A 24,203-nucleotide genomic window follows, 5' to 3' on the forward strand; every position below is an offset into this window, starting at 1 on the left:
ACACTCCTACACTACAAGAGGATCTCGCCCCGAGATCCAAGAATGAAAGGGGGAGAGGATGAGAAAGCACAAGAGGTAAACTTAGTCGCTTCTTTGACAAACGAGTGAAACCAACGATCCTGGAAGGTTGCAAGACGATGAGGAATGACATGAGAAAGAAGCCAGAATTCACGGAAAATTTCGGCAGCACTTCGATAGGAAAATGGGACAAAAAATTCGAAAAAGGTGGAAGAAATAGACAATATTCACCACAAACAAGTAAATAGAGCAAGGGAACACCATGATCTTGATAGAACAACAAGATAGACCGAAAAGAGCAACAACACAAAGCCTCCGGAACAATAGAATAGGAACTAGCTCATACGGAAGAAGAGCAAGAAGAAACGAATGACAACTATCATTACAATAGAATTGAAGAGCCTCCGGACAGAGAATTGATGTAGTAGTTGGAAAACCTACAACGAAAAGAACAAGATAGAAGTGGGCTTATGAAAATCATCTCAACAAATATGAGGTGACAACCAACCACTACAAGAACCAGGGATAGATTGGGAACAACAAGATATGAACAAATCTTACCCCAAGAGGATACATCGAGAACTTGGAATAATGACAAGCACCATGATAGCAACAACCCATAGGAAAAGCTTTAGATGACATCCAAATCAAGATAGCTCAATGAAGAAACCATGAGTTGAAATATCTCATGATCAAAGAATTGGTGGGTTTAATTATCTCATTCTTGAAAGGAAATCTCTTCGAGGCTCCTACACTAACAAGAAGGCTATAATACCACCTCAAAGGATAAAGGAAGAACAATTGCACCGAAATGCAAGGGAAAGAATGCTTGAGGTTCTCCAACAAGAATCTTGAAGAACACTTTGAGAATGAATTGAAATCTTGATGAATCACCATGAAGGACCTCCGTATACAAATGAACGAAGCAAAGATATCAAGGTAGAAAAGACTAAGATTATGCCCTGCCAAGATTTAGATGAAGCTTCGCAAAGAGATACTTAAAGGAAATTGGAACTCCGGAAAAGAAAGATAAGAACACTTGAGAAAAGAAATTGATACCAACAGCCACTCCGGAAGAAGAATTTTAAAATCTCTTGGAAGAAGGAAGGACAAGAATAAGAATTATGTTATGCTCATCCTTCATCAAATTAAACTGATGACAAGCAACGGATTTAGCGTACAACTTATTCTTCTTGAAAGAATCTTGAAGAGACAGAGAGATAAGCACCACTTGATGCATAATTGAAGGAAGCACCGGTAAGAATTCACAATTGAATGGGAATACCAAGAAAGCATGGATACACATGAGAATGAAGAGATCAAGATCCACCTGAGAGAGAAATTTAAACAAGACACCAGAATAATTGAGAGATGAACGAAGAGACAACAATTGACAAGATTTGAGGATGAAAGCTGAAAGCTGAGAACGAAGAATCTTCAGAAATGATGGCCTTCGGAGGAACGAGAAATAAAAAAAAACAACTCAGAAATGCACCGGATAGCAAGAAAGGGATTACTCATGATTGAAAACAAATTCAAGATGATAACACGAAGCTGAGATGACAATCTTCACAAGAATGGAAAAAGACTGAGAGAAACACTCCTTCGAATTTGCAAGCTAAGAATGATTACGAGGAACAACACCACGAATAGCTGAGACCTCCGGAATAAAGAAGAATACAAGATTGAGCCAAATATGAGAATTAACTCCAATTGATCTTGAAGAATGAATATGACTGATGAAAATCATACTTACGTCATAGTTGAAAAGAATTAAAGATCTCCGGATGATTAAAAGAGCCAGACAAGATCGTGGGAAAGAACCTGTGGGTTATGGGCCCACTCAAAGAAAATCACCGTTAGAAAAGATTGCTAGAAAGATTGATATTGCACCCGTAAGAAGAAAAACTAGATGAGGTTGAGAACCTCGAAATAAAGAAAGAATTGAAAGCAAGAAATCTGAGATAACTTCAACACTCCGGATGGAAAGAGAGGAATGAATAACCAAGATAGGTTGAAAGAATCTCCAACATGGGAAAGAATTACAAGGACGAAAAGGCTACGAAGACACGGATAACTAAATTAAATTCACCGGAAAAGATAACAAGAATGAACAAAAGGAACATGAAGCTCGTGAGAATCTTCACGATGAATCACTGGATAAAAGAGAGAAGAACACATAGCGGAAGCACAATGAAAAGAAACTCTTGGATGGAAATTGAATCACTAAGAAAAGGGCGGGAGGGCGGGGAAAAACAAAGACAACTTGGGACGGATGAGATGAACTCCGGAATAAGATGAGAGAATGATCTGCAAAAAATTAGAGAGGATTGAATCCACTTGGAGAGAAACACACCGGTTGAATGGAATTGATAAGACAACTGATTAAGCAAAAGGATTTGCATTCTCACATAAAAATATGAGAACACCTCTTAGGAAAGATCTAAAATCACCACTTGACATCGAAGCAACTGAATTACCATATCCAACAAAACAAAGGATGAGGCTTATGAAACAAGCCAGAACAAACTCATGAGAAAGATTTCCGTTCGATATCTTCGTGGACAGGATCGCACGGGCACGATTTACAGTAGCCACCAAGTGCAAGGCAGTGCACCTGACATACGAAGCGTCCCCGAGTCGTAGCAAGCTACAAGGACTCTTTAAGACACAACGTGTACCGCTGTAAGTCGACCGTGAACAAACGAATCCACTAGATGTCGAACCCCAACCTAACATCATGCATTTGTTGGAAGATTGTCCTATAAGCAACTACTAGAATTCCCACCTATGAATTCCCGAAATATCTGGTCATGCAATCTGGTACACGGATACAAGGAGTAATATCACACAACTCCTATACTAACCCGTCACTTGTATCACATCCGTCAACACACAACCAGAATCTCGGACCTTCATCTACAACAGACCCTCGTGATCACAACGATACAAAGTATGGCAGTACTCCCGAACAATCTGCACCAGTACTGGGGACATCGGGGTTATCTCGCCACTACTAGTATTGAAGCAATTACGAACATCCTTCGTCCTGAGATACTAAGAAATCTGAATGATAACGATGTGCTCGAGAATCCCCTGGAGCTCAACTCCCCGGAAGAAGATCAAGTCAGACAGGAGGCACCAAGACAGAACTCCGTCACATCGGCATCATATAGATTCCAAGAATATCCGCGTGATCCTAAAAATATTTTGAGTGGGAAGAGGAGTAGAATAAATTATTACGTCAAGATTCCTCACCAGAGCATAGAAGAGGAGAAAAAAGAATCCTACTCTCCGATATATAACTAAGACTCAAATAGTTTTTCACTAGACTCGACTCGGCCAAGTTCGATCAATCAAGGGGGTTCCTAGGTCGGTCCTTGCTCTGATACCAACTTGTCACGCCCAAGATGCGACCCTATCCTCAATTTGGCACGAGGGCCTCGTCAGGGATAGAAGCGCATCTCGTCGTGTCGCAAGAATGGATATCGTTACAAGTACATGTACTGAAAAGAAGAGTTATATAGAATTGGCTTACACTCGCCACAAGCTACATCAGAGTCACATCAGTACATTACATAATCATCAAGAGTAAGAGCAGGGTCCGACTACGGACGAAGATAAACGACAAAAGAAGAACGACGTCCATCCTTGCTATCCCAGGCTGCCGGCCTGGAACCCATCCTAGATCGATGAAGAAGAAGAAGAAGCAACTTCGAATGAACAATCAACGCGCTCGCGTCATGTAACCTTTACCTGTACCTGCAACTAGTGTTGTAGTAAACTGTGAGCCACAGGGGACTCAGCAATCTCATTTCCAAAGGTATCAAGACTAGCAAAGCTTAATGGGTGAGGCATGGTTAAGTGGTGAGGTTGCAGCAACGACTAAGCATATATTTGGTGGCTAAACTTACGAGTACCAGAATTAAGAGGGGGAAGAACTACGCATAACGGACGTGAACTACTCATGATCAAAAGAATGATCCTGAACACCTACCTACGTCAGACATAACCCCACTGTGTCCTCGATCGGAGAAGGAACTCACGAAGGAGACAGTCACGGCTACGCACACAGTTGGCAAGTTTTAATTAAGTTAACTTCAAGTTATCTAGAACCAGTGTTAAACAAAGTATCCACATTGCCACATAACCGCTGGCACGGCTTTCCGAAAGATTTAACCCTGCAGGGGTGCTCCAACTAGTCCATCACAAATTACCACAAGCCGCATAGAAATCCTCAATCACGAAGCTCGCGATCTCGTCGGATTCCCTAATGGAAAACCTCAACTCTGAGATTACCCAAAGCATCACCGGAATCCCGATGCACAAGATATCTCGTCAAAGGTAAAACTAATCCAGCAAGGCCGCCCGACGTGTCGACGATCCCGATAGGAGTCGCGTACCTCGTTCTCAGGACACGGCGGATGAGCTAGACGTCGGGATCGCTAAACCTCCGGGTGACCAGAGGGGCGCCGGACATCGCTCAGGTGGGACCAACACTCATGAGGAGCACTGGCCCGGGGGTTGATTAAATTATCCTCGGGGTCCGGAAAGTCCCTATGCAATTTTATTAGGTGATTAGGCAAATGTAGTACCAAAGTGGGGCCTTGCCAGACCAGCTTTAATCTAAAACGAATTATCAAGGGGGTCCCCATAACAACCCCGATCGTGTTAGGAGCGCTCATTTATGGAACATAACACCGGTAGCCGGTAACTAAAGGGGGCAAAGGTGGAACAAAACACCAGGCTAGAAAGGCCGAGCCTTCCACCTTTTACCAAGTATATAGGTGCATTAAGTTAAATAGCATTTAATATGGTGATATAACAAGGAACCCATGTTTTCACATGGAAGCAGCTGCACCTGCAACTAGCAACGCTATCAACAGGGTTAAGCAAGCAGTAACATAGCCAATCAGTGGTTTGCTAGGTTGAACAGCTTGAAGGTAATCATGGCATTTTTGAGAGGCTGATATTTAACAGGTGGTAGGCAGCGAGACATAACGGTAGCAACGGTAAAACTAGCATGGCAATGATAGTAATGGTATCTGGGGAAATGATCATCTTGCCTGAGATCCCGCTTGGAAGAAGAACAACTCCGTGAAGTCGGCGAACCAACGTAGTCGAACGGGTCCTCACAATCCGGCACGCTGCGGAACTCTAACGAGACGAAGCAAACCGGAGACACAAATTAACACACGGAATTCACCACACGTTGCACGACACATATGATGCATGAGCTAATGAATACATGCAAGTCACGGCATGACAGTTCCACACAATCAAAACTACACATTAAGTGAAGTTCAATATGCACGAGTTGCATATTGACGAAACTCCACGTTAATTATTTAGTTCACTCCCGGTTATCTACACGGCAATATTAATGTTGTCAAACATGCAAGAGGTGAAGCAGAAATTAAACTACCTATCTAGACATTTTAAATGAGGTCGGAAACGACATATAGCATCTCCGAGACGACCTCACAAGTTAATTTACAATTCTGTCCAGATCTGAATTAACACATTTAATTGGTTGTTAAACAGCAAAACAAATAGGTTCACGTGACTCTACACGTCAAGGCAAGCAACCTACACGTAAAGAACATCTCCAACGGAGCTACGGATCAAAAGTTACAAGCACCGCAAGATATGATGGCATGAATGCAACATGTGTGCAACGGCGGCTACGAGCACTTCAACACATTCATACAGCAAGAGAAAATGAAGCTACACGAGGTTCTAAGCAAGTTACATGTAGGACACGATCAAATCGGAGCTACGGTTCGGAAACTACGAGCAAAACAAGAAAACGCTACACTCTGCCTAAAACAGCTACATAGCAACTTCTACGCCTCACAACTTCGGCTACACGACTCCGATGAGCTCAAGCAAAGCATGGCATGAAAGAGGGCAAGACGCACTACTACAAACAACTAACAACTACTAGCACGGCAGCAAGGATCACTAGGAAAAGAAGACACAAAATGGCATCTCACGCACTATTTCAGACTTTGTGAAAATCTCACCTCCTGAAAGTGCAGTTTTCAGCCTGAAGCAATATTGACAGCAGCAAAACCTATAGCTACAGGACTCCAAATGGCATGAAACTTCACAGCATGCTAGAGAAACATAAGGGGAACAACTAACTCCATTGGACCAACCTCAAAAGAGCTACAGATCACAAGATGCAAGCTAGACAAGACAGCAACAAAATAATAGCAGATCTCAGACTTAGAAATATTTCAGCTCCTCTGAAACAGCACTATTCAAGCAACTTGAGGGCAGTCAAACAACACCTAAACATGCATTTCTATTGCAACCAAAAATACCAGGGACTAAACAAAACATCCAAGATCAACTCTCTAGTTGACATCTAAATCAAACGAGGCCCGGAATAAAACCTACGGATTAAACAAAAGGGCTTCACGACTAAATATCTCGCGAACTAACTTCCTCAAAACCTAAAACTGATTGCACAGAAAAATCCATGGGATTTTTCTACCCCGAAAACTTATATAATATGTGGGGTTTGGAACACAAAATAACGCTACACAATAAAGCGGGAGAATACCTCTATACGGGAAAATAACTACCGACAAAACCCTACACGGAAAAATACGAGTGACCGCTCTAAAATACGCAGAAATTTGGACCCTAAAACATGGACATTAAATCTATGGCATACGGGCAATCCGGATGCGCACGGAAATTAACTACGGAATGGATCCTAGCTAAACAGCACGTAAAACGAGGCATTAGGCACTCTAAACAGCGTTAAATAAATATGCATGTTGGATAATCGTGTTCTACTCGCGGAGCTACCCCAAAACGATATCAAAATCACCTCGATCCGACTTACGGGTAAAAAGATGCGGGGGTTTACACAAATACGTCTATATCCTGAAAAGATAACTAAATTCGGAAAATCCTACATTCTAACGGGCCGAATTGGAGGCGCAACATAGTTAAAATGCGCACAGGCGCTGGTGAGAGGGCTCACCTGAGTGGGCCAAGCCCAGGGTGCCGGAGGCCACGGGAGGCGTTAGCCTACTGCTGTTGGGCCGAGGGAGGGAACCGGCCCAGGGCGAGGCGAGAGCTGGGCCGTGGGGCACCGCTCGCACCGGCCGGCCCAGGCGAGGCGAGGTGGCCTCGAGGCCGACGGGGACGACGGGCCTGTGCGCTGGCGGTTGCTGCGTCGGTCAACGCGGGGAGGGAATCGAGCGCTGGGAGCGCTGCTCGTTCCCGATGCACGTCAGGGGCGGCGGCGGCTGACCTCGACGGGGCAAGACTCCGGCAAGGGAAGCAAGGAAGCGACGCCGGCTCTTGAACGGGAGGCCGAGGGCGGCGGAACCTGAGGCTGGCGCGAGCCGGTCGGACCTGACGCGGAGGCGGGATCCGGTGCGGACGCAGGGCACACGGCGCACGGGCGAGCTCGGGATGCCGGCGGCGGCTGCCGGAGGTGGGCGCGGCGCAGGGACTCGAGGGGGTCGCGAGGAGGCGGCGCAGCGGGGCTCCGGCGGCGAGATCTCGACGGAGGCGGGGCTTGGGGAGCGGCGCGGGGCGCGGGAGGCACTGGCCGGCTCGAGCTCGGCGACGGGAGGCAGGGAGGAGCGGCGGCGGCTCGGGTCCTGGCGGCGGCGGTTCGGGCTCGGGCGGGCCTGCGATGGGCTTCGCGGGCCCGGCGGCGCTAGCAGAGGAGAGAGAGTGGGGCGGCGCAGCTAGGGTTTCGGGCGCGGAAAACGAGGCAGGTTTAGGGGGAGGCTGTCCGAAAATTAGAAGGGGTCTATATATAGGCAAACCGGGGGGCTCGGTTGACCGGAATTTCATTCCGGATCCAACCGCGGGGTCGGATTCGGACGATTCCGAACGCGGGAACGGGTACGCAGCCGTGTAGTGGGGTATTCGGAGACGAGAGGGAGAACGGGCGACGCGGCAACGCGATTCAAAACACTGACACACGTCCGACGGTATACCGAATACGGTACCGCTACGGTCGACCGTTCGGGTACCAGACGGTCTCCGATCGCGACGAAATTCGACAGGCGGCCTAGCAACATCCAATCGCGACCGCGTGCGAAGTTTCACCTCGATCAGAGAGAGTTTTAAACGCGCTTTAAAAACGGGTTTCGACGGTGCCGCGGGCGCGTGCGTGTGCGGACGGACTCGGAACGAACAACGACGAGAATCGGCAACTACTAACGGACGCAAGTTTGAAAACGGGCGGCAACGGAGACGCCGATGCAATGCTGATGATGCGCATGATGCGATGATGGTGCGACAAATATAAACAGACACACGACGAAAACGGAAAGAGAGGGGAATCTTCTGGAACGTCGGCACCGGGCTGTCACACTCACGTGTTGCTACTCCGTAGGCTTGTAGAGAAAATGGTTGCGAGTTAATGTCAATTTTGAGTGTTTTCTTTGAAAATTGTTGACCATGGAACTATGTTTGGAAGTTGAGTGGTTATGCTACCCAATCTTTTGCAGGATGTCTCAAAATTGTTTTTGAGCATTTACAGCCGTTATGCTGCCCAATCTCATTCCCAGAGCTCTAATGCCTTGCATTATTCTCTATTTCAGATGCCTCCTCGTCCTTGTCGTCAGGTGGTCCACTTGACCACGTGCATTGATGTGCCGGTTTACACGGCCAAGCTGGTCAGGGTGATGTCAGTAGCCGTTTACCGCTGGTATCCAGAGTATACAGTGGAGGTGAAGTACCGAGACTTTAACTAGAGTTAGTATTTGTGTACTGTCAGGGTGTATCCAAGCTACCCTGGAGCTGTGGAACCAATCCATTGGTCTTATGGATTGGCGGTTACCATTGACATGGCAGTTCAGGATGCTGCCTACTCAATGTTGACCATCATGAGGGCAAGTCATGCACTGTTGCAGAATTCTGAGTTTTGCTACATCCCAGCTTCTCTGCCAGGAGAAGAAGGTTGTCTCAGTGGAGCCTACTATGATTCTTCTTTGGAGGATCCGATGCTGTAAGTTACCACCCATATGTTGGAGAATAGGGACTGAGATGCTCGTGCTCTTCGCATGGAGCTTTATGCCACTTGTGCTCGCCTATGGACAGCTTTGACGCAGCTAGCACCTATCATGCAAACGGGCTATTGAGACTTGGAGATGTTGGATCTAGTACGAACTCATTGGCCAGCTCACGTTGATTGGCCTGCTGTTGGAGGTATGACCCCTCGTCGTGGACCTCTGCTGCCGCCAGTTAGGGGACCTAGGCCACATCCGTGTCCTTATGGTTCCCAGGAATCTCAGGCTAGATTCTTTCCTGATCCTCAGGTTCAGCTCCCGGGTCACGGGGAAACCTGTATGAGATGTTCTATGCGGATAAATGAGATCATGAGTGGTGTAGTAGTACTATAGGAGATATATTTTCCACAACCATGTGTGTCTTGTGGAATATGACTGAGGTGTGAGATGAGTTAGAGAGGCTTAGATAAATAATGTATATGAAGCTTGGAATGCCTCTGATGAGTAGTATCATCTTTTTAGTAGTTTGCTTTCCAGCTTGAGCTTGTACTGAACTATGTTATGGTGTGTATGAACCATGGTGTATATATAGCATTTTTTCTATTTCCATGATGTTTGGATGTTCTTTTCTGCATTCCATATTGTCCAGTACATTTTCTAGCTCTTTTGCTAGAGTTGATGCCGATTTAGACTAAGCTGTGAGTTTGTTTGTCAGGATGGTGATCACCAGGATCAACCGTGCTCATGGCAATGATCAGGGAGATATTAGCCAAGCTGCTCAGGAGAACCCGCCTCAAGTGCCATCTTTGGCGGAGGTTATGCTAGAGGCACAAAGGAATAAAAGAGAGACCAATGGATTGTTAGAGCGTGTTGAGAAGAATACAACTCACGAGCCACGAAATGACTCAGTGACTCTCAATGATTTCGTGAAGCTCAATCCACCCAAGTTTCATCATTCCATCGGTCTCCTCGACGCTGATGATTGGGTGTGTAGCATATCTCACAAGATTCGTTCTGCCAATGTCGCTGAAGCAGATAAGGTGACGTTTTCTACCTACTTCCTGGAGGGCCCCGCCAATCTGTGGAGGGAGAATTTTGAGGCTATGCACCCTGCTGGACTAGCAGCCACTTGGGCTGATTGCAATGCAACTTTCCGTCTGCATCACATTCCAGAGGGTCTGATGGACAACAAGAGAGAGGAGTTCTGCGCATTCACTCAAAGAAAGATGACTGTGGATGCTTTTAGTTGTGAGTTTGGAAATCTCACCCGCTATGCAACTGAAGAGGTGTCAACTGACGCCAAGAAGCAAGCTAGATTCCGCAAAGGACTGAGCACCGAACTGCGTCGTGAGTTGCGCCTCCATGACTGCACAAGTTTCCAAGCCCTCGTCAATAAGGCTATCAGTGCCGAAACTGCACACAATGATTTGAAGGTGTCAAGGAAGTACTCTCATGATTCTGGCTTCTCATCTGGTTCAGCATTTCAGAAGCACCGGGTGTGTGTCCCGAATAGCTCCATGCCACCGAGATACACTCCGAGGCCATCCTTTGTGGCGCCTCATGCAAATTAGACCTCCGTTCTGTGGGTGTCGGTACACTTTTTGTCAATCGTCATCTGGCCTCCATTCTCTTTGACCCGTGGTCTTCCCATTCTTTCATATCCGAGAATTATGCACAGTTGCATAACATGTCATTTTGTGATATGCCCATTCCTCTAGTGGTCCAGACTCCTGGTAGTAAATTGCAGACTTCTAGAGTAAGCCATGAGAATGAGATTCTAGTTGATCAACTAGTTTTCCTAGCATCATTGATGGCCCTTAAATCATCAGATATCAACATCATCTTGGGTATGGACTGGATGTCAGCTCAATACGCCAAGATTGATAGCCATACTAGGAATGTTCAGCTTACACATCCATTGGGTGAGATAGTTAATGTCTCGATTCGAGTTGCCAAATGCCAACTCTATTCTCTCAATGCTAGTCCTCTTCCAGAACTTGAAGATATTCCGATAGTCCATGACTTTCCGGATGTTTTTCCAGAAGAACTGCCAGGAATTCCACCTGATAGGGATGTAGAGTTTGTGATAGATCTTGTCCCAGGAACCGTCCCAATAGCTAGAAGACCCTATTAGATGGCACCCTTAGAGCTAGCCGAACTTAAGAAACAACTCGATGAAGCTTTGAGTAAAGGTTTCATCCGTCCTAGCTCTTCTCCTTGGGCTTGTCCTATTCTTTTTGTCAAGAAGAAGGATGGTACGGATCATATGGTTGTAGATTATCGACTAGTTAATCTGGTCACCATAAAGAACAAGTATCTGCTCCCCAGGATCCTCAATCTTTTACAAAATGGATTTGAGGTTAGGTTACCATAAAATAAAAATCAAGAACAGGGACATTCCAAAAATGGCCTTTGTCACTCGTTATGGCCAATACGAGTACACCGTCATGTCCTTCAGTTTAACCAATGCCTCAGCCACATTCTCTCGCTTGATGAACTCAGTCTTCATGGAGTATTTGGATAAGTTCGTCGTGGTTTAACTCAATGATATTCTAATTTACTCAAAGAACAAAGAAGAACATGTTGAGCATCTAAGGCTGGTATTGATGAAACTTCAAGAGCATCGCCTTTACGCCAAGTTTTCTAAATGCGAATTTTGGTTGCCAGAAGTGACCTATCTAGGCCACGTGATCTCTGGTAAAGGAATTGCTGTCAATCCCGAGAGAGTTCAAGCCGTCCTTGATTGGACTCAACCTGAATCGGTTAAGCAAGTTAGGAGTTTTCTTGGTCTAGCGAGCTATTGTCGCTGCTTTATCGAGAGCTTCTCCAAGGTTGAAAAACCTCTAACTGAACTCCTCAAGAAAGATAAAAAGTTTGAGTGGACCCCACAATGCGAGCACAATTTTCACAAACTGAAAAGACACCTCACCTCTGCATCCGTGTTAGTTCCACCTGATTTTTCGAAGAACTTTGTTATCTATTTTGACGCCTTGCAACAAGGATTAGGTTGTATTCTCATGCAAGATCGTCATGTGGTTGCATACGCGTCTCGACAATTGCGTCCACATGAGGAAAATTATCCCACACATGATCTTGAGCTTGCAACCGTAGTCTATGCACTAAAAACCTGGCGACGTTACCTTCTCGGTAATCGTTGCGAAATTGACACTGATCACCAAAGTCTGAAATACATTTTCACCCAACCAGATTTTAATCTCAGGCAAAGATGGTGGGTCAAGATGATCACGGATTACGATGTTGGGATAACTTACACCCCAGGGAAAGCCAATGTTATGGCTGATGCACTAAGTCGTAAGTCCTATTGTAACCACTGTTCAAGAATTCTTCAGATTAACCAGTTAACTTGCTAGTTAATCGCTACTCTTAGGGTGACCGAATCGAATAAACACATATTCATCGCCTTAACTTGTCGTGCGGATTAATTGGCCAGTTAGACCGATTAATGAGTTGTCATACCGATTAATTAGTTGCCAGACCGATTAATCACTATTGGCCTATTAACTCATGGGAAAACGAAGCCCAAAATTTTGGCACATAATGTATGTCGCCCCCTCTTTCTACCAAATACCTAGGGTTTGGCCCTCCTTGCGCTTCCTCATGCTCCTTTCATCCCCTCCTAACCTGGCTAGTGGCTAGTCGTGTATTCAATGGTGCCAGTCTCCACACCACACGTGCAAGATCTAGTTGCTCCGCCATTCTGGTCTCTTGGCTCGACCCCACCCCCCTTGGACACTCCTCATCCTCTCCCATGGGATGCTCCCCAATCTCTTCCTCACTGGCGTCATCACCACGCAAGGTACTACCATGTTCCCCCCATACCTTAGTGGAGAATCCAGCATTCATATATTAGTATATTATGATTTATAATTTTGTAGATGGATGGATGGAACTGTTGGTTTTGGCTATTATCTGTAGTATATTATGTGATGTATGTTACCAAGTATATGGATAAGTTTAAATGTTTAATTTCTCATTTTGAAATTTGAGATTTTATATATTTAGATGTATAATGATTATTAATTTTACCTCTTATCTATTTTTTATATGCCTACAATAGAATATTTTGGTATATTACATAGCTAGGTGCATGGAATTATGGTATGATACATAAAAAATTTAGATATAAGTTGGCAAGTTTTTGTTTAATCTACCGATTAATGGTCGGCCGATTAATCGAGTTAATAGGACGATTCACCGATTAATCGCTACTCCCAAGCTGACTGAGCAGCTACCAGTTACCGATTTCTTGAACAATGATTGTAACAATTTGATGTTACAACAAAGGTCAACCACGTCCCTATGAGGAATTTCAGAAGTTAAATCTTCGTATTGTTCCCCAAGGATTTCTTTCCAACCTGGTGGCGAAACCTATGGTCAAGGATCAAATCATAGCTGTGCATAAATATGATAAGGGTATATCTCGAATTAAGGAGAATATTGCTAGCGGAAATGCTAAAGATTTCTCTATGGATAAGCAAGGGGTTGTGTTCTTTAAGAACCGTTTGGTGGTTCCTAAGAGAAAACGTCTGTGACAGTTGATCTTTAAGTAGGCTCATGAATCTCACGATACATCCTGGTAGTACCAAAATGTATCAGGACCTACGCCATAGGTTTTGGTGGAGTAGGATGAAGAGACAAATTGCTCAGTTCATAGCCAACTGCGACGTCTGTTGTTGAGTTAAAGCAGAACGTCAAAGGCCTGCTAGCACCCTTCAACCATTAGCTATTCCTGAATGGAAATGGGATAAAGTCAGTATGGATTTCATCACCGGATTTCCCAGGACCAGGAAAGGGAATAATGATATCTTTGTGGTCATTGACCGTCTCTCCAAAGTAGCTTAGTTCCTTCCAGTTCGTGAGAGTATAACAGCTAGCCAGCTAGCAGAGTTATATATTTCTCGAATAGTGTCTCTTCATGGTGTTCCTTTGGAGATTAACTCAAACCATGGAAGTATTTTTACTTCTCGTTTCTGGGAAAGTTTTCAAAATGCCATGGGGACCCACCTCTCTTTTAGCACAACTTTCCATCCCTAGTCAAGTGGTCAAGTGGAACGAGTCAATCAAATCTTGGAAGATATGCTTCGAGATTGCGTTATATCTTTTGGCATGAATTGGGATAAATGTCTTCCGTTCGCCGAATTTGCTTATAACAATAGTTGTCAATCAAGATTGGTCGAAGCTCCTTTTGAAGTTCTCTATGGACGAAGATGTCGAACACCTATTAGCTAGTCAGAAACTGGAGAGAGGCAACTCTTTGGTCCGGATATGATTCGGGAAGCAGAAGAGCAAGTTCGCGTTATTCGTTAAAAGTTGAGAATAGCCCAATCTCGTCAAAAGAGCCAATATGATTGCCATCATAAGTCCATAACTTTTGAAGTTGACGAGAAGGCTTACCTTTGGGTTACACCTGTGAAGGGTACCCATCGATTCTGTATCAAAGGAAAATTGGCTCCTCGTTACATTGGTCCTTTTCGCATTCTTGCCAAACGAGGATAAGTTGCCTACCAATTGGAACTTCTTCCGCACCATTCCAAGGTTCATGATGTTTTCCACATTTCACAACTCAGGCGTTGCCTCTCGGATCCTTTCCGTGAAGTGGACCATGAAACGCTTGATCTCCAAAATGACCTTTGATATCGAGAAGACCCTGTTCTTATTCTTGATCAAGATCAGTGTATCACTCGACATCGGAACATTAAGTTTCTCAAAGTTCAGTGGTCAAATCATTCTGAAAAAGAAGCAACTTGGGAAAGGGAGGACCGTCTTCGACTTGAGTACCCCGCGTTCTTCCCGACGACTTCCAAATCTCGGGACGAGATTCTTTTGAGTGGGGGTGTGTTGTCACATCCCTAGATTTACCACTTGGTATTTAGCTTGATTGTGCTTCATATTTTGTTTTGCATTAAAAATGAAATGGGGATTAAAGAATCCCTAGCACCTCACCCTAATTTAACCAATTCAAATGGTGTGTATTTTCAATGAACCCAAAATGGCCTGCATAAAAGCCCATCCTTTTTAATAAATATTGACAAAAATATTTCAGGGATGATTATTATTTTTCAACCAATTTTGGCATTTAAATTAGTCCAAGAAAGTCACTGAAATTGCAAAAATATATAGCTATAACTATTTTTAAGTATTATAAAATGTTGAGTTATTTTGTGGAGCTTGTAAATATTCCAAATAAACCCCCACAAATATATTCAATATTTTAGGAAATAGTTTGGATCCAAAAATAAATAAAACAAATGCTGGAATTGCAAAACAGAAAAAAACCAAGCACGAGGTGGCCGCCGCTCTCTCCGGCAGTAGCACGCAGCTGCATGCCGGCCTGGCTCCACAGTCGTGATGGCCGTGGGGATAGACCTCTAGGGAGCCGTTCCCATCCTCTCCTCCTCTCCTCACTCGCTCCCTCTCCTTCTCCCCTCTGCCGCCATTGCTGCCGAGGTGAGCTCGCCGTTGACAGGCTGCTCCGGCCACGCAACCTTGCGTCTGAGACCTGGAATCGATCCGCCTCGATGACCTGCTGCTGTACACGTGAAGAGAAGACGCCGAGAGCCCCTGCAACGCCTGCACGCCGTACTTTTCAACCTCGGGCCAGTGACCTCGCCGCTGTCGATTCATCGCCTCGAGGCCGTCCCCGAGTCCATTCTCGACGCCACTTCAATCCCTGTGAGCTGAGGAAACCAGTCCCCTCTCCTCCCTCGTTCCCAAGGTCTAGGCCGTGTTTCCATCGGAGCCCAACAAGATCCACCGCGGGAGCTCGTCGCCGGTGACGCTCCGGTGAACGGCTGGTCATTCTGAGGCCACCAAAAGCTTCAGCTCGTCGTGTAGATGCTTTAGGAGCCATGCCCCGCGCGATTGGAACCCTGGATCAATGACCCCGACGAGGCCCGAGTTCTGCCAGCCGCCGAGCTCGTCGCCGGCGTCGATTCCAGTCACCTCAACCCCTGGGACTGGTACCATTGGACGCGCCATCGAGTGGATGTTCCAACCAGGCTCTCCATCGTCCATTTGGTCGTCGGAGATGCGTTTCCGATACACTCTGTCGTTCCTGTGGTCGTCGGAGGCTCGCCGCCCGTGAGATTGACCTCACTGCCAGTGGGTTCAACCCCCCTGAGTCAGAGACACGTGGGGCCAACCTCTAAACAAATAAGTTAATATAAATAAAAATAATTAATTTATTAAACTGTAATCTATAATTAACATGTGGGCCAGCCACTGCTAATTAGCTAACTAACTTAATTCTTAATTATAATTAAGCCAAAGACACTGACTAGTGGGTCCACTGGTTAGGTTTGAATTGCAATGGCCCACTTTGACCTACTGAGGTCGTGCTGATGCAGTAAGTCCATTTTAGTGATTAAAACAATTCAGAAATACTATAAAACTTCAAAAATTCATAGAAATTAATCTGTAACTCAGATTAAAATAATTTATATATGAAAATTGATCAGAAAATCCCAAAGAATTCAATGGTGCTATTTTCATGCATGATAGAACAAGTTATGCTAAGCATCAGGTCAAATCAATTAAAAAGAGTATATGGAAATAACTATTTGAAGTGGCATTTGAAACTATGTTTCAAACAAGCTTCAAACGAAACTATTTATAGATGCATTAGCTCATCAATCATATTATTTTCATGCCATGATCATGTATCATATTGCTGCACTTGCTGTGGGTTGTGATTGTTTGATTCGGTAGGCTCCGCTCCACAGGATACTCAGGAGTATCTGACTGAAGGAGTGTATCCTTCCGCTGATCCACAAGGCAAGTAACATTTTTGATCATCCCGATAAAATCCCATGTTCTTGCTCCTGCTGTCACTTATTGCATTAGGACAAAATGTTACAAATGCTTTTTCTTCGGTAGATGAACCCATTCCTTTGCATGATCTGTCATTGTCAGAGTAAATAGCTAAACCTTGCAACCTACCATACCTGGTAGTTGCTTGAGCCATGACGTGCTTTATCCTGCTATGCTTGCTATGCTTAGAGTTGTGTCAGGTCTGTTTCATCTGGGTGATGAAAAGGAATGAATGAATGTGTTCTAATGACAAACTGGTTAAGTGTTGAACCTGATTTGGTAAAGGTACCGATGAGAGGGTATGTAGGAGTACATGGCGGGTCATCTCATTGGAACCATTCTTAGGAACAAAGTTCCGTGTATGTGATCCAAGACTAGCTACTACCACATGTTCGGATACTTAATTGACCCTATCGACTTATTAATCGTCTAATACCTGAGTCCAGGAGTTGTAAGTAGTTTCTAGTGTTTATAGCAAATGCTGGAGGTCGTGCATAGTGTTGACCTTAGAGGTGGACTGTGACACGGTAGGCAACGGCACAGTGTACCAAGTGGCACCCGGATGGTGGGCTTGGGAACCCTACGCACATCGTTTGGGGCCGTAGCGGAAACTTCGGCCGGACTTCCGTGCGGGTTCACTCTCAAATAGGCGATAAACCTGGACTTGGTATGAGTGTGGTTAATGGTCGGGGCGGACTCCCTCGCTGGGCTTCCGTTTCAAGGTTGTCGAGGTGCATGAAGTGCACATGGCGATAAGTGGTGGGAGCGTGTGTGAAGAAGTACACCCCTACATGGTTATGTTCTATTCTAATAGCCGCATCCTCGGATATGGACTCCTTGGAAACATATGTTGTTCATAGATAACTTTAATGGCTACTTATAAAAGTATCAAGACAAGTGTGAGTACCTTGGATGTCATTTCTGTAGGGAGACGGAAAAGAATCCATGGTGGTGTATTGTTGTGGAGTTAGTGGACTCGTGTATGATTTCTCAAAACTTATTAAAATACTTGTAGTCATAGTACATGTTAGCGAAGAGTCAAAGCTGGCCTGCTGCATGAAACCCCACAACCCTTTATTGTTACATGTGCATGAGTAGATAGAACTGTTCTAAAGTCTTGCTGAGTACTTTCGTACTCATGTTGTTGGGGAACGTCGCATGGGAAACAGAAATTTTCCTACGCGCACGAAGACCTATCATGGTGATGTCCATCTACGAGAGGGGATGTGTGATCTATGTACCCTTGTAGACCGTACAACAGAAGCGTTAGTGAACACGGTTGATGTAGTGGAACGTCCTCACGTCCCTTGATCCGCCCCACGAACTATCCCGCGATCAGTCCCACGATCTAGTGCCGAACGGACGGCACCTCCGCGTTCAGCACACATACAGCTCGACGATGATCTCGGCCTTCTTGATCCAGCAAGAGAGACGGAGAGGTAGAAGAGTTCCCCGGCAGCGTGACGGTGCTCCGGAGGTTGGTGATGATCTCGTCTCAGCAGGGCTCCGCCCGAGCTCCGCAGAAACGCGATCTAGAGGTAAAACCGTGGAGATATCTGGTCGGGCTGCCGTGGCAAAGTTGTCTCAAATCAGCCCCAAAAACCCCACTATATATAGGAGGAGGAGGGGGGAGCCTTGCCTTGGGGTCCAAGGACTCCCAAGGGGTCGGCCGAACCTAAGGGGGAAGGTCTCCCCCTCCCAAACCGAATTCTACTTGGTTTGGAAGGTGGAGTCCTTCTTCCCTTTCCCACCTCCTTCTTTTTTTTGTTTTTCTCTTTGATTTTTCTTCCAATGCGCATAGGGCTGTTTTGGGCTGTCCCACCAGCCCACTAAGGGCTAGTGCGCCACCCCCAAGGCCCATGGGCTTCCCCGGAGTGGGTTGCCCCCCCCCCCCCCCCGCCCCCCCGGTGAACTCCCGGAACCCATTCGTCATTCCCGGTACATTCCCGATAACTCCGAAAACCTTCCGGTAATCAAATGAGGTCATCCTATATATCAATCTTCGTTTCTGGACCATTCCAGAAACCCTCGTGACGTCCGTGATCTCATCCGGGACTCTGAACAACACTCGGTAACCAACCATATAACTCAAATACGCATAAAACAACGTCGAACCTTAAGTGTGCAGACCCTGCGGGTTCGAGAACTGTGTAGACATGACCCGAGAGACTACTCGGTCAATATCCAATAGCGGGACCTGGATGCCCATATTGGATCCTACATATTCTACGAAGATCTTATCGTTTGGACCTCAGTGCCAAGGATTCATATAATCCCGTATGTCATTCCCTTTGTCCTTCGGTTTTTACTTGCCCGAGATTCGATCGTCAGTATCCGCATACCTATTTCATTCTCGTTTACCGGCAACTCTCTTTACTCGTTCCGTAATACAAGATCCCGCAACTTACACTAAGTCACATTGCTTGCAAGGCTTGTGTGTGATGTTGTATTACCGAGTGGGCCCCGAGATACCTCTCCGTCACACGGAGTGACAAATCCCAGTCTCGATCCATACTAACTCAGCGAACACCTTCGGAGATACCTATAGAGCATCTTTATAGTCACCCAGTTACGTTGCGACGTTTGATACACACAAAGCATTCCTCCAGTGTCCGTGAGTTATATGATCTCATGGTCATAGGAACAAATACTTGACACGCAGAAAACAGTAGCAACAAAATGACACGATCAACATGCTACGTCTATTAGTTTGGGTCTAGTCCATCACATGATTCTCCTAATGATGTGATCCCGTTATCAAGTGACAACACTTGCCTATGGCCAGGAAACCTTGACCATCTTTGATCAACGAGCTAGTCAACTAGAGGCTTACTAGGGACAGTGTTTTGTTCATGTATCCACACAAGTATTGTGTTTCCAATCAATACAATTATAGCATGGATAATAAACGATTATCATGAACTAAGGAATATAATAATAACTAATTTATTATTGCCTCTAGGGCATATTTCCAACAGTCTCCCACTTGCACTATAGTCAATAATCTCGTTCACATCACCATGTGATTCCAATGAATCCAACACCCATATAGTTATGGGGTCTGATCACGTCTTGCTCGTGAGAGAGGTTTTAGTCAACGGTTCTGAAACTTTCAGATCCGTGCGTTCTTTACAAATCTTTATGTCATCTTATAGATGCTGCTACTACGTGCTATTCGGAAATGCTCCAAATATCTACTCTACTATACGAATCCGTTTCACTACTCATAGTTATTCGGATTAGTGTCAAAGCTTGCATCGACGTAACCCTTTACGACGAACTCTTTAACCACCTCCATAATCGAGAAAAATTCCTTAGTCCATTAGTTACTAAGGATAAATTTTGACCGCTGCTAGTGATTCAATCATGGATCACTCTCTGTACCTCTCAACAGACTTTGAGTCAAGGCACACATCAGGTGCGGTACACAGCATGGCATACTTTAGATTCTACGGCTATGGCATAGAAGACGACCTTCGTCTATTCTCTTTATTCTGCCGTGGTCGGGTCTTGAGTCTTACTCAAACTCACACCTTACAACGCAACCAAGAACTCCTTTGCTGATCTATTTTGAACTCCTTCAAAAACTTGTCAAGGCATGCATCTTGTTGAAACTTCCATTAAGCGCTTTCGATCTATCTCCATAGATCTTTGATGCTCAACGTTCAAGTAGCGCAATCCGGGTATTCCTTTGAAAACTCCTTTCAAACAACCTTATATGCTTTACAGAAATTCTACATTACTTTTGATCAACAATATGTCAACCACATATACTTATCAGAAATTCTATAGTGCTCCCACTCACTTCTTTGGAAATACAAGTTTCTCATAAACCTTGTATAAACCCAAAATCTCTGATAATCTCATCAAAGTGTATATTCCAACTCCGAGACGCTTGCACCAGTCCATTGAAGGATCACTGGAGCTTGCATACTTGCTAGTATCTTTAGGATCGACAAAACCTCCTGGTTGTATCATATACAACGTTTGCTCAAGGAAACCGTCGAGGAAACAATGTTTTGACATCCTACGTGCAATATTTCATAAATAATGCAGCAACTACTAACATAATTCTAACAGACTTTTAGCATCGCTACGAGTGAGAAAGTCTCATCATAGTCAACTGTTTGATCTTGTCGGAAACATCTTTGCGACAAGTCGAGCTTTTCTTAATAGTGACTTATCACCATCATCGTCTGTCTTCCTTTCAAAGATCCATCTTTACTCAATAGTCTTATGACCATCAAGTAGTTCTTACAAAGTCTACACTTTGTTTTCATACATGGATCCTCTCTCGGATTTCATGGCTTCCAGCCATTTTTCAGAATCTGGGCCCACCATTGCTTTCTCCATAACACGTAGGTTCACTGTTGCTCAACAACATGACCTCCAAGACAGGGTTACCGTACCACTCTGTAGTAGTACGCGACCTTGTCAACCTACGAGGTTTGTAGTAACTTGATCCGATGCTCGATGATCATCATCATCAGCTTCCACTTCAATTGGTGTAGGCGCCACAGGAACAACTTCCTGCGCCCTGCTACACACTGTTTGAAGTGATGGTTCAATAACCTCATCAAGTTCTACTACCCTCCCACTCAATTCTTTCGAGAGAAACCTTTCCTCGAGAAAGGATCCGTTTCTAGAAACAAACACGTTGCTTTCGGATCTGAGATAGGAGATGTACCCAACTATTTTGGATATCCTGTGAAGATGCATTTATCCGCTTTGGGTTCGAGCTTATCAGACTGAAACTTTTTCACATAAGTATCGAAGCCCCAAACTTTCAAGAAACGACAGTTTAGATTTCTCTAAACCTCAATCTATACTGTGTCATCTCAACAGAAATACACGGTGCCCTATTTTTAAAGTGAATGCGGTTGTCTCTAATGCATAACCCATAAACGATAGTGGTAATTCGATAAGAGACATCATAGCATGCACCATACCAAATAGTGCGTGGCTATGTCGTTCAGACACATCATCACACTATGATGTTCTAGGTGGCATGAACTGCGAAACAATTTCCACATTGTCTTGACTGCGTACCAAAACTCGTAACTCAGATATTCATTTCTATGATCATATCGTAGACAGTTTATCCTCTTGTTACGACGAACTTCACTCTGAAACGGAATTGAACTTTTCAATATTTCACACTTGTGATTCATTAAGTAAATACTCCTATATCTACTCAAGTCGTCAGTGAAGTAAGAACATCATGATATCCACTGCGTGCCTCAGCACCCATTGGACTGCATACATCAAAATGTATCACTTCCAACAAGTTACTATCTTATTTCATCTCAATGAAAACAAGGCCTTGCTCATGTGGTATCATTTGCATGTCACTAGTGATTCGAAATCAGGTGAGTACAAAGATCCATCAGCATGGAGCCTCTTCATGCAATTTATACTAACATGACTCAAGCGGCAGTGCCACAAGTAAGTGGTACTATCATCATTAACTCGTATCTTTTGGCACCAATATTATGAACATGTGTAACACTACGATCGAGATTCAATAAACCATTGAAGGTGATTATTCAAGAAAATAGAGTAACCATTATTCTCTTTAAATGAATAATCGTATTGCAATAAACACGATCCAATCATGTTCATGCTTAACGCAAGCACCAAATAACAATTATTTAGGTTTAACACCAATCCCGATGGTAGAGGGAGCGTGCGACGTTTGATCATATCAACCTTGGAAACACTTCCAACACGTATCGTCACCTTGCCTTTAGCTAGTCTCCATTTATGCCGTAGCTTTCATTTCGTGTTACTAATCACTTAGCAACCGAACCGGTATCCTATACCCTCATGCTACTAGGAGTACTAGTAAAGTACACATCAACATTATGTATATCAAATATACTTCTTTCGACTTTTGCCAGCTTCTTATCTACCAAGTATCTAGAGTTGCTCCGCCTCAGTGACTGTTCCCCTCATTACAGAAGCACTTAGACTCGGGTTTGGGTTTAATCTTGGGTTTCTTCATTAGCGCAGCAACTGTTTTGCTGTTTCACGAAGTATCCCTTCTAGCCCTTGCCTTTCTTGAAACTTAGTGGTTTTACAAACCATCAACTATTGATGCTCCTTTTTGATTTCTACTTTCGCAGTGTCAAAACATCGCGAATCGCTCAAGGATCATTGTATCTATCCTTGATATGTTATAGTTCATCACGAAGCTCTTACAGTTTGGTGGCAGTGACTTTGGAGAACCATCACTATCTCATCTGGAAGATTAACTCCCACTTGATTCAAGCGATTGTCGTACTCAGACAATCTGAGCACACGCTCAACGATTGAGCTTTTCTCCTTTACTTTGTGGACAAAGAATCTTGTCGGAGGTCTCGTACCTCTTAACAAGGGCACAAGCATGAAATCACAATTTCATCTCTTTAGAACATCACTTATGTTCCGTGATGTTTCAAAACGTTTTCGGCGCCTTGCTTCTAAGCCATTAAGTATTTTGCACTGAACTATCGTGTAGTCATCAGAAACGTGTATGTCGGATGTTCACTGCATCCACAGACGACGCTCGAGGTGCAGCACACCGAGTGGTGCATTAAGGACATAAGCCTTCTGCGCAGCAACGAGGACAATCCTCGGTTTTACAGACTTAGTCTGCAAAGTTTGCTACTATCAATTTTCAACTAAATTTTCTCTAGGAACATATAAAACAGTAGAGCTATAGCGCAAGCTACATCGTAATTCGCAAAGACCATTAGACTATGTTCATGACAATTAGTTCAATTAATCATATTACTTAAGAACTCCCACTCAAAAAGTACATCTCTCTAGTCATTTGAGTGGTTCATGATCCACTTACACTAGCTCAAGTCCGATCATCACGTGAGTTGAGTATAGTTTTAGTGGTAAGCATCCCTATGCTAATCATATCATCTATATGATTCATGATCGACCTTTCGGTCTCATGTGTTCCGAGGCCATGTCTGCACATGCTAGGCTCGTCAAGCTTAACCCGAGTGTTCCGCGTGCGCAACTGTTTTGCACCCGTTGTATGTGAACGTTGAGTCTATCACACCCGATCATCACGTGGTGTCTCGAAACGACGAACTGTAGCAACGGTGCACAGTCGGGGAGAACACAATTTCGTCTTGAAATTTTAGTGAGAGATCACCTCATAATGCTACCATCGTTCTAAGAAAAATAAGGTGCATAAAAGTACTAACATCACATGCAATTCATAAGTGACATGATATGGCCATCATCACGTGCTTCTTGATCTCCATCACCAAAGCACCGGCACGATCTTCTTGTCACCGGCGCCACACCATGATCTCCATCAACGTGTCGCCATCGGGGTTGTCGTGCTACTCATGCTATTACTACTAA

This window comes from Hordeum vulgare, chromosome 1H, assembly GCF_904849725.1.
Source record: "Hordeum vulgare subsp. vulgare chromosome 1H, MorexV3_pseudomolecules_assembly, whole genome shotgun sequence".
Classification (NCBI taxonomy): Eukaryota; Viridiplantae; Streptophyta; class Magnoliopsida; order Poales; family Poaceae; genus Hordeum; species Hordeum vulgare.